Raw genomic sequence first — 13,287 nt, 5'->3', positions numbered from 1 at the left:
TAGCAGCCCCCAGCAGAGCACACTTTCTGCTGTGTTTATTCTGTACATACTCCTGGGGCTTTGCTGCTCCGACGTAAGTGCGAAGTTCAATTGCCATAGCAACGGCATCTGGCAGGTGCAAAACACTGTATTCTCTTTGCTAGATATAAGGGAAGACCTTTCTGCTCTAGGGAAGGGAACTGTCAGTTGTAATGAAGATTGTCCTCTCTTCTCTTACCTGGAAACACAGCAAGGAAAACTCTTTATTGATTTTTTCGTAAGAAGACTGGGGCTCCAGCGTTAATTACTTCCACTGTTTTTCTTTGCTGCACAATAGGCATCCGTATAAGTAGAGGCAATAAGTGTTTGGGCTATATATAACACCATCTACAAAGTAGCCAAGTGAATTTCTCTCCACAGCAGACAGAGGCAACGAGAAGGAGGTGAAGTTGCATGGAAAATGATGCTGCTTCTCACAGCGTCCTCGTGACTGTCCTACCTAACTAGAACACAGGTTATCTCTGACAAGGTAGAGGTGGCCCAGAGCGCTTCCTACCTCCTTTTCAAGGTTGCCGTAGGCTGGTACTTGGGCCAGGTGTGTAGGACATGCCTCCCCATTTGAAACAAACCCAATTTCCCTCTGCTGTACCCCAGGAGCAGTTTTTTCAAATAGAGGTGCTGTTGGGATGCACCAAGGGCTTGGGGCTGGGCCAGCAGGAGGTGGCACAGCATCCACAAAGTCATCTTCCATCACCTTACCTTTAAACCTTGCACACCTTGGGAAAGCTGGAGGAGAGAGATGCCTAAAACCACAAGAAGTGTGCCCAAAAGTGTGTTTTCATTGCACATGGAACATCAATGATGGGGTCACCCAGCATAAGGAGACTGTGCCCTGAAGAGGAAGAGAGGGAGGTGTTTGTCCACATGTGTCCACATAACCATCAGCTAGTGCATTTTTTCATTTGTTGTTCAGTGTAACTATTTGAGGGCTGCCCCTCATTATTTTTAAGTGGCCTCTATTCTATGAAAACGCTCTATTTTACTATTGAAAATACCAGAACTAAATAACCCCGGAACAGAGGTCAGAGAAAAGTTAATTATGTTAAAGGGCCAAATCCCACAGCATCCTAAGTTTCTAAATGATTTTGTGCCCTCCATTTTGTGTTTTGTCACAATTTTTGTCCTGTTGTTGTTCCTGGTAGTTTGAAAGACATTACTCCTAGTTCCCATTAACTTTTCAGCCACAGTTACACTATCATAGGGGAGCCTGGCATGCAGACATCATGTGACAGCCTTGGTCAACCAAGAGCTGTCCCCCACCCAAAACACCTCCTAACCTATAGCTGACAGATACAGCTGCCTGGTGGCATTTGTGTGGGAAATTAGGGGCATGCTTTTATGGTCAACAAAGCAGTAGAACAGGGGAGGGTATGGTGTATGGATAGCTATCAGTGATCTGTCCTACCAGGTTGCAGAAGAGTATTAAACAAACGGGCCCTCTATAATAGCTTCTCAATTCTTTCCACTTTTTTTTCCCTAAACAAACATAGCTCAAAATTAATTGTGATCTGGAGAATGAGGTCCAGGAATGAACTGGTATCACAGCTTTACAGACACATTTTGTATTGTAGCATTATCACTCAAGTAACAAAATGTACAGGTTAACCATGAGGCATGAGCAGAGCCAGTGTGCATTCTGACAGTGAGTGGCTCTGTGATGCTGCATAATAAGTACTAATTATTAAACATGTATTTCCATGTAACACAGTATTTGCTTCTGTTTTAAAGAGAGTCAAATCCAGGGTAATAATTTTGTTTATTTAGCAGTGTTATAAACAATATCAAATATGTTACAGATCAAAAGTGGCCAAACCCAAGATTGTTTCATTGGCAGAGATAACTTTCATCTGTCAAGGCAGTCCGTAAAAGAGCAACAGAAGAGCAGCAAGGCCATCTCCTTCAAAGGCGCTGAAGGCTGCAGTTATTTGTATTCTGAAACATAAAAAGCACAAATTCAAAGTAACAAGTGCTAGCAGCCTGTTCTGTTTTGGCTAGAAACAATACATCTAAAAATACATCTGCTGATGAGGTCAGTAGGTTTATCCCTGGCGAGAGTCAAAAGGGCAGGAAGTAAATAATAATGCAAAATCAGGAAAAAAAAGTTCCAGCAGTGGGAAAAGATCAAGCTCTTTATTTGTAGTTTCAGCTTTCCTGATCAGCTCCAGTATGGGATCTCTTTTGTGCTGTTGAAACTTCAAGTTCAAATTATCACTGCCCACAATGCAGCATAATTACTAAAATAAAAAAGTGTTGAAAACAAACACAAACACAAACAGCTATTAAATAAAAAATAGGTCACAGTAGAAGATGCCCCCCATTCCACAGTCCTGTGTAAAGACACAGATGGAATGTCTTTATGGCTGACAGTGGCTAATTTACTCATCAGTAGACAACACTGTCCACTAGGTTCTGTATGTGTTGGTGAAGATGGGATGGTCAAATTGTACTCATAGAATCCTCTTCTCCTGCAGTTATGGGTTTCCTGAGAGCCCCGTTCCTGCATGGCACGTAAGATATTTCCCTGCTTCTACAGAGAATAAGTGTGAAGAAGAAAATGTAGTGGTTTTTAGTCCCGTGAGCATGCTCTTCAAGTCAGCATCATAACCAAGCTGCCAGAAACTTCCAGATATAGCAAGAGGTGGCAGAGTTTTAGGGTTGTCAAAAATTTTTCTATTGAGTGAATAAAAGGCAAAAGTTAAAATCTGCAATTGCTTTGAGGAGAAACAAAACAGTTTCATGAATAGCCTGACACAGGACTACTAGAGCCACTGCAGAACAGCAAGCAGAGGTGGAAAAAAGCCATGACCAGCCCAGTAGCTATCAACATTGACAGTGCAATGCCTTCCTATGAAGAAGTACAAACCAGTGTGGGCTTAAAAGCAGTAGCCTGTTTTAAAAGACTTATGTGAAGAAGAAGGAAACAAAAAAAGGGGGGGAAATTTTAAGATAAAAACCTTTGCTTTTTATTTGTGCCACACTGTCTGCTTGCTGCTAAGGCACAACCTGCAGATGTGTGCCAGGCTTGCAAATCATACTAAAGCATCTGTGCCTGGGGACTAGTCCTGCTCCTAAGTCAGCATTTTGTCACCAGATGTCCCAGAATGACATGAGTTGACCTTACTGACACTGCTGCTCTAGAAGAAATAGAAGGGACCATTTGCATTACTAAAGGAACTCCACTGAGGCAAAAGCACCACGGCAGCCAAGGCAAGCCCTGCTGAACTGCGAGGTCCCCAAACAGAACCCTCTGCAAGTCTGCATCTGCTCCCATCACAACCAGTGCCAAAAATGCCCTTGACTTCAGCTAGATCAGGATGAGGTGCTCTCTTATGGGAAAGGCAGAGCCATCCTAACAGGGAGAATCAGAGTTTATCAAACAGAATAATTATAGAAATTGTAAAGGAATTTTTCAGGGGGATTATTTTGAGGGGAAAACACACCTGTATTTCAATTATTGCTTCTAGCATCCCTTGATGAGGCAGAGGTGGCTGTGAAATTCCAAGTCTGCCCTGTACAGTCAGGGCTGGCAGGTTAAGACACAGTTACTTTACAGACCAAGCGGGGTGGTTCTGGTTTTTAAGTTCCCTGAATCCCTTTGGATAGATGAGAAAAACTGACAAGGTTAATAAATCCAGGCAGTTAAGAGGCAGCTGTGACATTGTTGTATGAGGGAAATCAAAACCAAGAGGCCAAGCACTCTGATTTCAGCCATGTTACACTTGGGATAAGTGGGACCCATGAGGTTTTTGCTCCTTTCACAACTTCACAACAGCACAGTGTTTAAAAGTTCAAGGTCTCTTAGCCCTGGTACCCTCACCTACTGAGCACACTCCTGCACTGCTTTCAGTCCAGCACCCGTGCTTTGAGGAGTAGCAACATCCAGGGACTGTTCCAGGCTTGTCTTTCCAGGCTCACTCAGGAGTGCACTGGGTTGTCCTCTACCCCAGCGAAGGGTTCACACTCCAGCAGCGCTGACCAGGTCCCAGGCACATCCCTGCCGACCTCCAGCACACCTCAGGGCCATCTTTTCATGTAACACAGTCTTCACGGGGCTGCGTGAGCAGTTCATGGCTTAGCCCTCTTGGTACCTTGTACTTGCACCCCACAGAGCCCATAACACACAACTTCTGCCACAGTGGGGGTTTTGGTCCTTTTCGTTTTTAAGTAATTTTCTTCAGACCACACAAGAAATCCACAGATCCATCTCAAAGAAGAAATCATCTATATGCTGTGCCATACTCGCTTTGCCTCACCACCATAAATTGTTTTTTGAAATTGAGGGAAATTCATCTCAGCAGAGAAGCATCTGTTAGCTCTCTAGACATCAGGAGCACAGCTGACCTTTGGAGAATGGACCCTCTCTGATTTGGCTCTCTGTGTCTTTCAAATGGGCCCATGAGACAGTTATACTCTCTTTTTTCTACCATAAACTAACCCCACGTCTGCTTTTGTGAGGTGATCAAGTTTCCTCACAAAACAAACTGATTCTTGGGGAATAAAATGTCTTTTCCAAATAATCACATAGAATATCAACAAAATAAAGCTTATTTAAAGCATATGCTATCAAATTGCTATTTACCTTTGGAATTGTTTTCACAGACAGAAATTTCATTTGAATCAATCATTATTGTAGGTAGGGGGTACAAGGCTGTATTTGTTCAGGAAAAAAAATCCCACTATATAAATACTAAAATGGAGTTGCAAATGCAGAGGAAATTTCTTGATTGATAAAACAAAAATTAAATATTTTTGTAATATGTCTTATTCTAATCTGAAGATTTTGACCTGAGTACTATATATAGTATTTCAGTTTAAGCCTACATATCATCAGCTGTTTAAAAGAAACTGCAAAGTTCACCTCTCGAAGATAGACCACCCTTTGTAGAGCAAAGAGAAAATGTGTACCAGGTTCTGCAAAGTCTTTGTCCTCTGCTTATCGTTAGACACAAAAACACTCATCAAGTGCACAGCATTAATCATACACCTAAGTATTTACAGCACAGAGACACCATTTGCTCCAGCTTTTACACTGCCAAAGATAGCCAGGAAACAAATTAAGTCAGGGCATCCTCTTTCAGCTGTATGTACTCAATAAAAAACTCTTCTTGGAGATGGCTGGAGTCCTGCCTAATTAGGCAGACGGGACTAGACATGACATCAGATGAGCCTTTTCAGGGAAACTGGTTCTGGGGAGGAGTTGTGATTATATGTTTCTGACACTGGCTGCTGCCGGAGGGAGAACACCAGATGAGATGTACTGCTCCGGCAAGTGCTGAGTTCTTAATTTAGGCATTTTATGGAAATTGTTGAAAAACATTCTAATTGGAAGGAACTTTTGCTTCTCCAGCATATAATTTTCTGCATTTGCATGAAAACAAGCTCTTTGTTTTTAAAATTCCACTGCTCTTGCTGTTTATTCCCCATTGGAATTCATAATCCTGTGTTTGCACAAAGCACTATAATTGGTTGCTGTGGAAGTGTTTCTATCAAAAAGAAATGATTATTAATGATCAAGAATGAACAGTTGCATAATAGAGATTAGTAAAATAAGCACCATTCTAATAATTATGCTAATCTGCATGAAACCAATCTCTTCAAATGCTTTGAAATAAACATATCCCAGTGACAAAAACCATCTTTAAACACGAAGAGCAGTAAGAATCATAGGAGCAAGTATGGGTAGAGGTTGACTCTATCGACAAGAGTGGTGCATTTTGCAGCTGGCAAGTTTAAACTTCTACCATGAGCTGCACTGGGTTTTCTTGGCCAGGTTTTTGTAACCAGGATTTTGTAGCAATCCTGAGGAAACACTGACAAATATTGTGGATGATATTATGATAAGTATTAACATGGTATCTCCTTTCTATATTCACAACTAGATCCTTTTGTGGCTCCTTTTGTACAGGAGCGGCTTCTGTGAGAAGTTGCCAGAAGTTTTCCCAAGTCCAGCAGAGCCAATGACAGCCAGCTCCAGGATGGACCAGCTCCTGGCTAAGGCTGAGCCAATCAGGAATGATGGGAATGCGTCTGTGATAACATATTTAGGAAGGGAAAAAAGTTATTGCCCACTAATTGCAGCCAGACGAGAACAGAGTGAGAACACATGAACAACAATGTGGACACCAAGGTCAGTGGAGAAGGAGGTGGTGGAGGTGCTCCAGGCATCGGAGCTGAGGTTCCCCTGCAGTCCATGGTGCAGACCGTGGTGAAGCAGCTGTGCCCCTGTAGCCCATGGAGGACCATGCAGGTGCAGAGATTCACCTGCAGCCTGTGGAGGAGCCTGTGCCAGAGCAGGTGGATGCCTGAAAGAAGGCTGTAAATTCATGGGAAGCCTAAGCTGGACCTGCTGACCCGTGAGGAGAGGAGCCCACACTGGAGCCAGTTTACTGTTAGAACTTGTGACACGTGGGGGACCCACACTGGAGCAGCTTGTGCCAGAAGGACTGCACCCCGTGGAAAAGTGACCCATGTTGGAACACTTCGTAAAGAACTGTTGTCTATGGTAAGGACTCACATTAGAGAAGTCTGTAGAAGATACTTCCCTTGGGAGGGACCCCACGCTGAAGCAGGGGAAGGACTCTTCTCCCTGAGAAGCAGTAGGAACAACGTGTGATGGATTGACCATAACACCCATTCCCTGTCTCCCTGCAGCACTGGGGGGAGAGGAGGTAGAGCCTGGGAAGGAGGGAGTGGTGGGGGAAGATATTTTTAAGATTTATTTTACTTCTCATTATCCCGCTCTTATTTTAGTAATAAATTCAGTTAGTATCCCCAAGCTAAGTTTGTTTTGCCTGTGATAGTATTTGGTGAATGATCTGTCCCGGTCATTATCTCTCATGAACCTCTCATTATATTTTCTCTCCCTTGCCCACTTGCAGAAGTGAGTAATAGAGCAGCTTTGGTGAGTGCCTGGCATCTAACCACAGTCAACACCCTGCAGTGTCCCAGACTAAAATTTTTAAGACTTAACAGGCAATTAATGACTTCATATAGGCAATTCCTCTTGGCCCAAAATACATGTAATAATGAACAAATACAATCCCTTGAGAAAAGGAGCTGCTTTTCTGGTAGTTTACATTATTTCTGATATGGTTACTGCAAACATAGAAGGCTTTGTTTTTTTGTTCCTGAGATTCAGAAGCCTGGCACGGGTATTCTGTTTCTAAATATCCTGGGAATCAGTGAAGACAGTCCTCCAAAGGGCTTTTGACCAGATCACAATCTTGAGGTGAGTTTTGAAGTCCATGAGAGACTGCTGGTACATTACTAACTCCCTGCAGACCTTCACGGCTGAAGCATCTTCTTCCTTAGCAAAGAACTTCCTAGTTTTCCCTTGTAAGACACATTTCTTCTTTTCCAGCCTACAGATCTCATCTTTTAACTCAGACCCATGCTACTTCAATGGCAGTAGGAACAACCCTCTTTTTGGAGCAATGCACAGAGACCTCGATGCTTAGTCAGGGCTCACAGTCCCTGGGTTTGCCTGCACCAGACCTCCAGAGGAGTGATATGCTGCCAGCCAAATCACTCTGAGTCAGGTTTAACACAAATCAAGATTTAAGAATAAAATGTTTACTTTAAAACATTGATAGGCGATCATGGAATTATATTATAAAAAGATAAAATAAATTGTCTTAACAAGGACATGTTTAACAATAGAGATCCTCCTCTACAGCATCTGGTGTTCACCTTTTTTTTATTCTAGCTTAAACAATAATATCTCCAAAATAATTGAGTTATTTTTTTCTTTTGAGATTGTTTCTGATTCCTCTTGCATCTTTTCCTCAGTCATCCCACCTGCCCTGTCCTGGGTAAGCACTGAAAGAAGAGGCACAGGAGAGTGCTCAAATCATTCCTTCACACCAGCCACAGCCAAGACATTCAAAGCTCGCTTGCTTCTCCCCTGTGAAACCTCCCTCCTTGTTGCCTGTGCATGGGAATTAGACACCACTTGGTGCTCTGTGTCCAATAAGGAGATAAAAACGTTGCTTCTTTCCATTCCTTTTCTTCTACAGATGGTTTTTGGCTTCAGGCTGCTTGTATGTTACAATATCCTGAGGAACCATTGACAAATCTTGTGGATGATATTATGATAAGTATTAACATTGTATCTCCTTTCTATACTCACAACTAGCTTTATTTTGTGAGGCTCATGTAAGTTTAAACATGCTACTTCAGAGATCACAAGTGGGAATGTCTGTTTTATCACACTCAGCCCTCTAAGATACAGTCTCAGTTAACAAGAGCCCTTGCGGGGAACATTAAGAAAGCAATCTGACAGCTTGAACACCTCGTCCACAATTGCAATGGAAAATGGGTTAGCGTAACAAGGGTATGTCACCTCTTCACCAGAGCCAAAGGTGAATTTCTCAGTGAATTACACATTTGCATAATAGGAAAAGTGGAGAATCAATGGACAAGCAAAAAGTCTTTATAATAGCTGTCATTCCCAATTGCCTTCCTGTCAGGCTCTTGGCAGACCAAGGGTTATTTGAGTTTTATAGCTCTGGCACAGAGGTATTTCCAAAGCCAACATCATTCTGACACATGAAGATGAAAATATCGTCCTTACTATAGACTCTAAATCACTTTATGCATGCATGACAAAGATGAAACTGAAATATTTATATAATCTCCTTTTGTTACAAGTTTTGCCAAAGTCTGCAATCTGCCCTGGTATTAAGTGAAAAGACTGCGTCTTGTCTGCTCATAGTGACATCTTTGGCATGGGCTGGAGGTCCGGGTACCAGTTCTTCAGGTGCAGCCTTTGTCACCAAGTGAATTGTTTAGTGGCAATATGACACAGGAGGGCTTGGAAATATCCTTTGTCCTGCTTTCTTCATCAAGAAACTACCTCTCTGATAAAACACAAATTATCAGACAATGAAGGAGAAGTGTATCTCTTCCCTCAGCTGAATAAACTACAATGATGTAAGTAAATAAATTCAAAGCCAATTGTGAGTTAACTTAAACTTACTGAGTAAATAGAAATGTAGCTGTAGTTACTCTTTGCCAATGATCTTCTCTGGCATTTATACATGAGTAATGGCCCTCAAACCCTACACATGCATGCAGGAAAATCTTTCAAGAGCTCATGTAAGATGAGAGGTATTCAGTTCAAACCAAAGAAATGAGACATTAGTATGTAAGCAAAGGGTTGGTGTCTTGGAGGTGTACATGTTTGGATACTCAAAAGGCTTTGAACAAGCTCCTCACCAAAGACTGTTAAGCACCTGAGTTGTCATGATATATGTGAGAATACACTCTTCTGAATTAGTGACTAGTGAGAAGAAGTAACACAAAGGACATGGATATGATTCCAGTTCACAATGAAGTGAATTTCACAGCAGGATCCAGTGAGGATACAGAGACCTGTATTAAATAGCATATCTGTGTATCACCTGGAAAGGAAAAAGGGAGTAACTGAAGTGACAAGTTCAGAGGGGTTGCAGAGTGATATAGAGCAGTCAGGCTCAACTGCAGGGAAAAGCTGGAGGCAAGCTGATGGTGCAGAGCTGCAGAGGGGTTACACAACATGGAGATAACAGCAGGCAAATTTTAGTGTCAGTAACTGCAAAGTAATGCACATGGGGAAAAAAACAAACCTGAAACTATATCTGACAGAGTCTAAAGAAGGTATAATCAGTCAGGAAAGAAATCTTGAAACAATATGTTACTTCTCTGGAAGTAACTCCATGTTCAACAGTGGTTTAAAAGGCATTTAAGGAATTACTAGCAAAAGAATAGAGGAAAAAAACCCAGACAGTACTATTATGCCATTGTATAAATCCCCAGAGTACATATTCATTGAATATTGAGTACCACTCTGGTCATGCCATCTCAAAAGGAATGCAACACAGTTGGAAGTGGTGCTGGTGGGACAACAGGATGGTACAACTTCTGAATGAGGCAATGACTAAAGAGACTAGGAATTCACTTTGGAAATTGTATGATTGAAGGGGCATATAATACAGGGCTTCACAAACAACACACTGTCACTAAAACAAATAGGGAAAGTCTGTTCCCTACTTGCTATTTTGTCTGGGAAGAGTGACATTGTCTAGTAGAAGGATTAAAACAAAAATAGGAAGAACTTTTTAACCTAGCACACAACTGTATCACTGCACTCAGTGACACAAGACAATGAGATGTGAAGAAGTAGTAATCATTTTGAAGGGGGATAGATCAGTTTATGAAACTTCATCAAAGGCTATTAAACATGATGATCTGTCTGCAGCTATTTACTGAGAAAAATCCCTGAAGAAGAGAGAGTGAAGCTGTAAAAGCATGCCAGGTAATATCCCATATTTCCTCTCTACCTGCCCTTGGCATTGGTTGCTGGATGCTGGAAAGAACATGCACAGGGCACTTTGTCTAACCTATTGTGGTAACTCTCACCCTAATGTGTTTACAATGATTACAGTTTCCATACTGGTAGTTTAGGGTCCAGTTCACAGCTCATTGGAGTTAGAAATTCAGTTTTCTGATGTTCAGCTACACGAAATTCAGTGAATGTTAGGTTATCAAATCATTATGTGTAAGTTCATTTCACCTCTGCCAGAGAAGGAGGCAAATGAACAAATATTATTTTGTTCCCCGGGTTTCCTTTGGAGCCAACTGGTTATTTTCTTCTGAAACAAAGCCACAGTAATCTCATAGGGTTACTGCTGAGATTTTGCTGAAAAAAGACAGAAAGGACAAAGCAATCCCAGGTCTGTTTCTCCCCAGCCCATACAGCCCTCTTGCACTACCACAGCTGCCTTTGCACCTGCAAGTCTTGTGCTGTTCCCCAGAGGCTGCAACACATGAATCGATTTCCCACTCTAAAAGCATCACTCTGGTGGGCTTCAGCATGGCTTCTGCTTCCTGAGAAACTGTAAAAGCAAGAGGGACACCCACACACTAGCACAGGCACAGGAGTACCCCAAGCGGCTCAAAAAAACCCAGGGTCAAATAGTATATAATGAGAACAGAAGCAGCTTACTCTAACAGAGGGCATCAACACTGAGTTAGGTTGGCACACGTTTGTTTTGCACTGCTGGAAAATTGATCCTGAGGTCTCTCAGTTGAAAGCTGGGGAATCTGAGGGGACAAAATGAAAGAGTGTATTATGGGAAGGGTACTGAGAAACAGAGGGCAGGTCCACATAAGGTGAAGGCTTTAGGCCATCCTGCGGGTTGCTCTGCCTATGTGAAATTAAGTGAAAGACTGTGAAACTTCAGAAAAGCACCAGGGAGCTTTGGGGCCAGAGAAATCACTACCAGCAACTACTCTCACCAGAATTTTCCCTGCAAACACTTCCATGTCTCTGATCGCCAAATGAAGATTTCTGCTGCTTCAGCTTATCTGGGAGTCCTTATCCCAGCCAGTGCACTTACATTATTTTTAGCATACACAGTAAAATTCCATTTTGTTTATGAAACATCTAGTTTTCCCAGACTTTACTACTGTGCTTTTGCTGAGGCCACACTGTTTTACAGGCTTATAACCTCCACAGTTGAGCAGAGTCAGATTTATCAGATACCATGATGGGTAAAACTGCAGAGTCCAAAGGAAATTATTAAAATCTCAGTCAAAATAAGATATTGCAGTTAACAGAGGATTTCTTTTTTTTCCCAGCTTAAGCAACCCAGATAAGCACCTGAGCATATAGGCTTTAGAAGAGGTAGAAGCCAGGTTTACCACTAAGTCTGGTAGTACATCATCAAACTCAAAGAGGGCAGAATTAGATTAGATATTAGAAAGAAATTCTTCACTACAAGGGTCGTAAGACACTGGAACAGGTTGCCCAGAGAAGTTGTGGAATCCCCATCCCTAGAAGTGTTCAAGGCCAGGTTGGATGGAGCTCTGAGCAACCAAGTCTAGTGGAAAGTGTCCCTGCCCATGGCAGGGGGGTTGGAACTAGACAACCTTTAAGGTCCCTTCCAACCAAACCATTCTATGGTTCTATGGTATAGAGTAACTGAGTATGAAACTATGTGGGAGTAACTGAGTTACTGCAAATTGCACCTTCTACTTATGTGACACTTCATGTATCATCTGATACATAGGAATTTTTCAGGAGAAATCATGGGATTATGTGGCTAATAAACCCTAGGAACAAAACACAGATATGTATTTTTACTAGTCTTAAAAGCCTGAATAAAAATCACAGAATCTTATGATGTTAAATTAATGAAGCATTGAAGTATCAAAACAGTTACCTGGGCAATATATTTATACACAATTTTAAGAAATTAAAAACCTTGGATATTCATCATATCATGAAGAAGAAAATCACATGAAAGACAATAAAGTGCTGACACTGCACACTTCTGTCAGTAGAATGGTACAAGAAAAATATAAAGCCCACTGAAAACTGGCACTTTTTTGAGAAAAGGTGTAGTACTCTGAGATAGCAGCTAGAATGTGCCACCTGAGGTCAGCTTAATGAAGGTGAGAGTTGATTAGACCTGTAACTTCCATAGCTTTATACTTTTATATGACTCTTTCTTATTGGTTGAATATTCTTAAAATTCATATTGTACTTAATAAATCTGAGAATTTGTTCTGATTTTCTTTCTTTGTTTTATCATCACAGTTTTTAGACTGGAAGCAGTTTTTGTGGCTAAACAAGTGAATGCAAAACTTAGCTTTGAACGTTGTACAAATATTGCTAATTTATTGCAGTTACGTCAGTGTCCCCCTAAGGGATGGGGTACCAGGTTATTTTCCCTCCTTTGGAAAACTAGCCCATCTCTCATCTCCTAATCCCCATGGGAGGGTCCTTCTGGCACAGTGGTGTCATGGAAGGGTCTCTCCACCACACCCTCTACTTTGCCTAAGAAAGATTCATCAGGAAGAGAGGTGACAGAAGAGGGTTTGACTTTATGTCCTAGCAGCTAGATGCTTATCTTGGACATGAAAGTCATAAGCCTGCTCCAGAAATAGGTAGATGATAGATAAATAGATAGATAGATAGATAGATAGATAGATAGATAGATAGATCCATGCTCCAGAACCATATGTATACAGTCATTTCTTAAAAGCTTGAAATGCATAAAATCCATTAAAATAAAGGGAGCAGAAGTGCCTTATCTTGCCTTGCCTTGCCTTACACTGAATCCCTTGCCGCAAGCTGTGGAGCCAGATTACTTTACAGTGTGTGTTTGAGGCAGGCAAGACCCCCAAACCTACAACACTCAAAAAAGGACATAGCAAAGCACAAGTCCTCATGCTAAGGGCATGGCCACCAACCAGCACTTCTCT

General features: G+C 41.8%; 1 long non-coding RNA gene across 3 annotated transcripts in view; it reads right to left on the bottom strand.

Annotated features, from left to right (window-relative positions):
* Nucleotides 1-749: 749 nt before the first annotated feature.
* The window catches only part of LOC113949078, a 42,231-nt gene continuing 29,693 nt past the window's right edge, over nt 750-13,287 (bottom strand). For 2 of the 3 annotated variants that reach the window (XR_003528351.1, XR_003528346.1), the window contains exon 4: nt 1,782-1,971. This is a non-coding gene — a long non-coding RNA (uncharacterized LOC113949078). Of the gene's footprint in view, nt 872-1,781; nt 1,972-13,287 lie in introns of those variants that run through there. The other variant, XR_003528348.1, reaches the window with a different exon arrangement.

Source organism: Corapipo altera, unplaced genomic scaffold (assembly GCF_003945725.1).
Source record: "Corapipo altera isolate COAL_440 unplaced genomic scaffold, ASM394572v1 0, whole genome shotgun sequence".
In the NCBI taxonomy this organism is placed as follows: domain Eukaryota; kingdom Metazoa; phylum Chordata; class Aves; order Passeriformes; family Pipridae; genus Corapipo; species Corapipo altera.
This window is presented reverse-complemented; position numbering and strand designations above follow the sequence as displayed.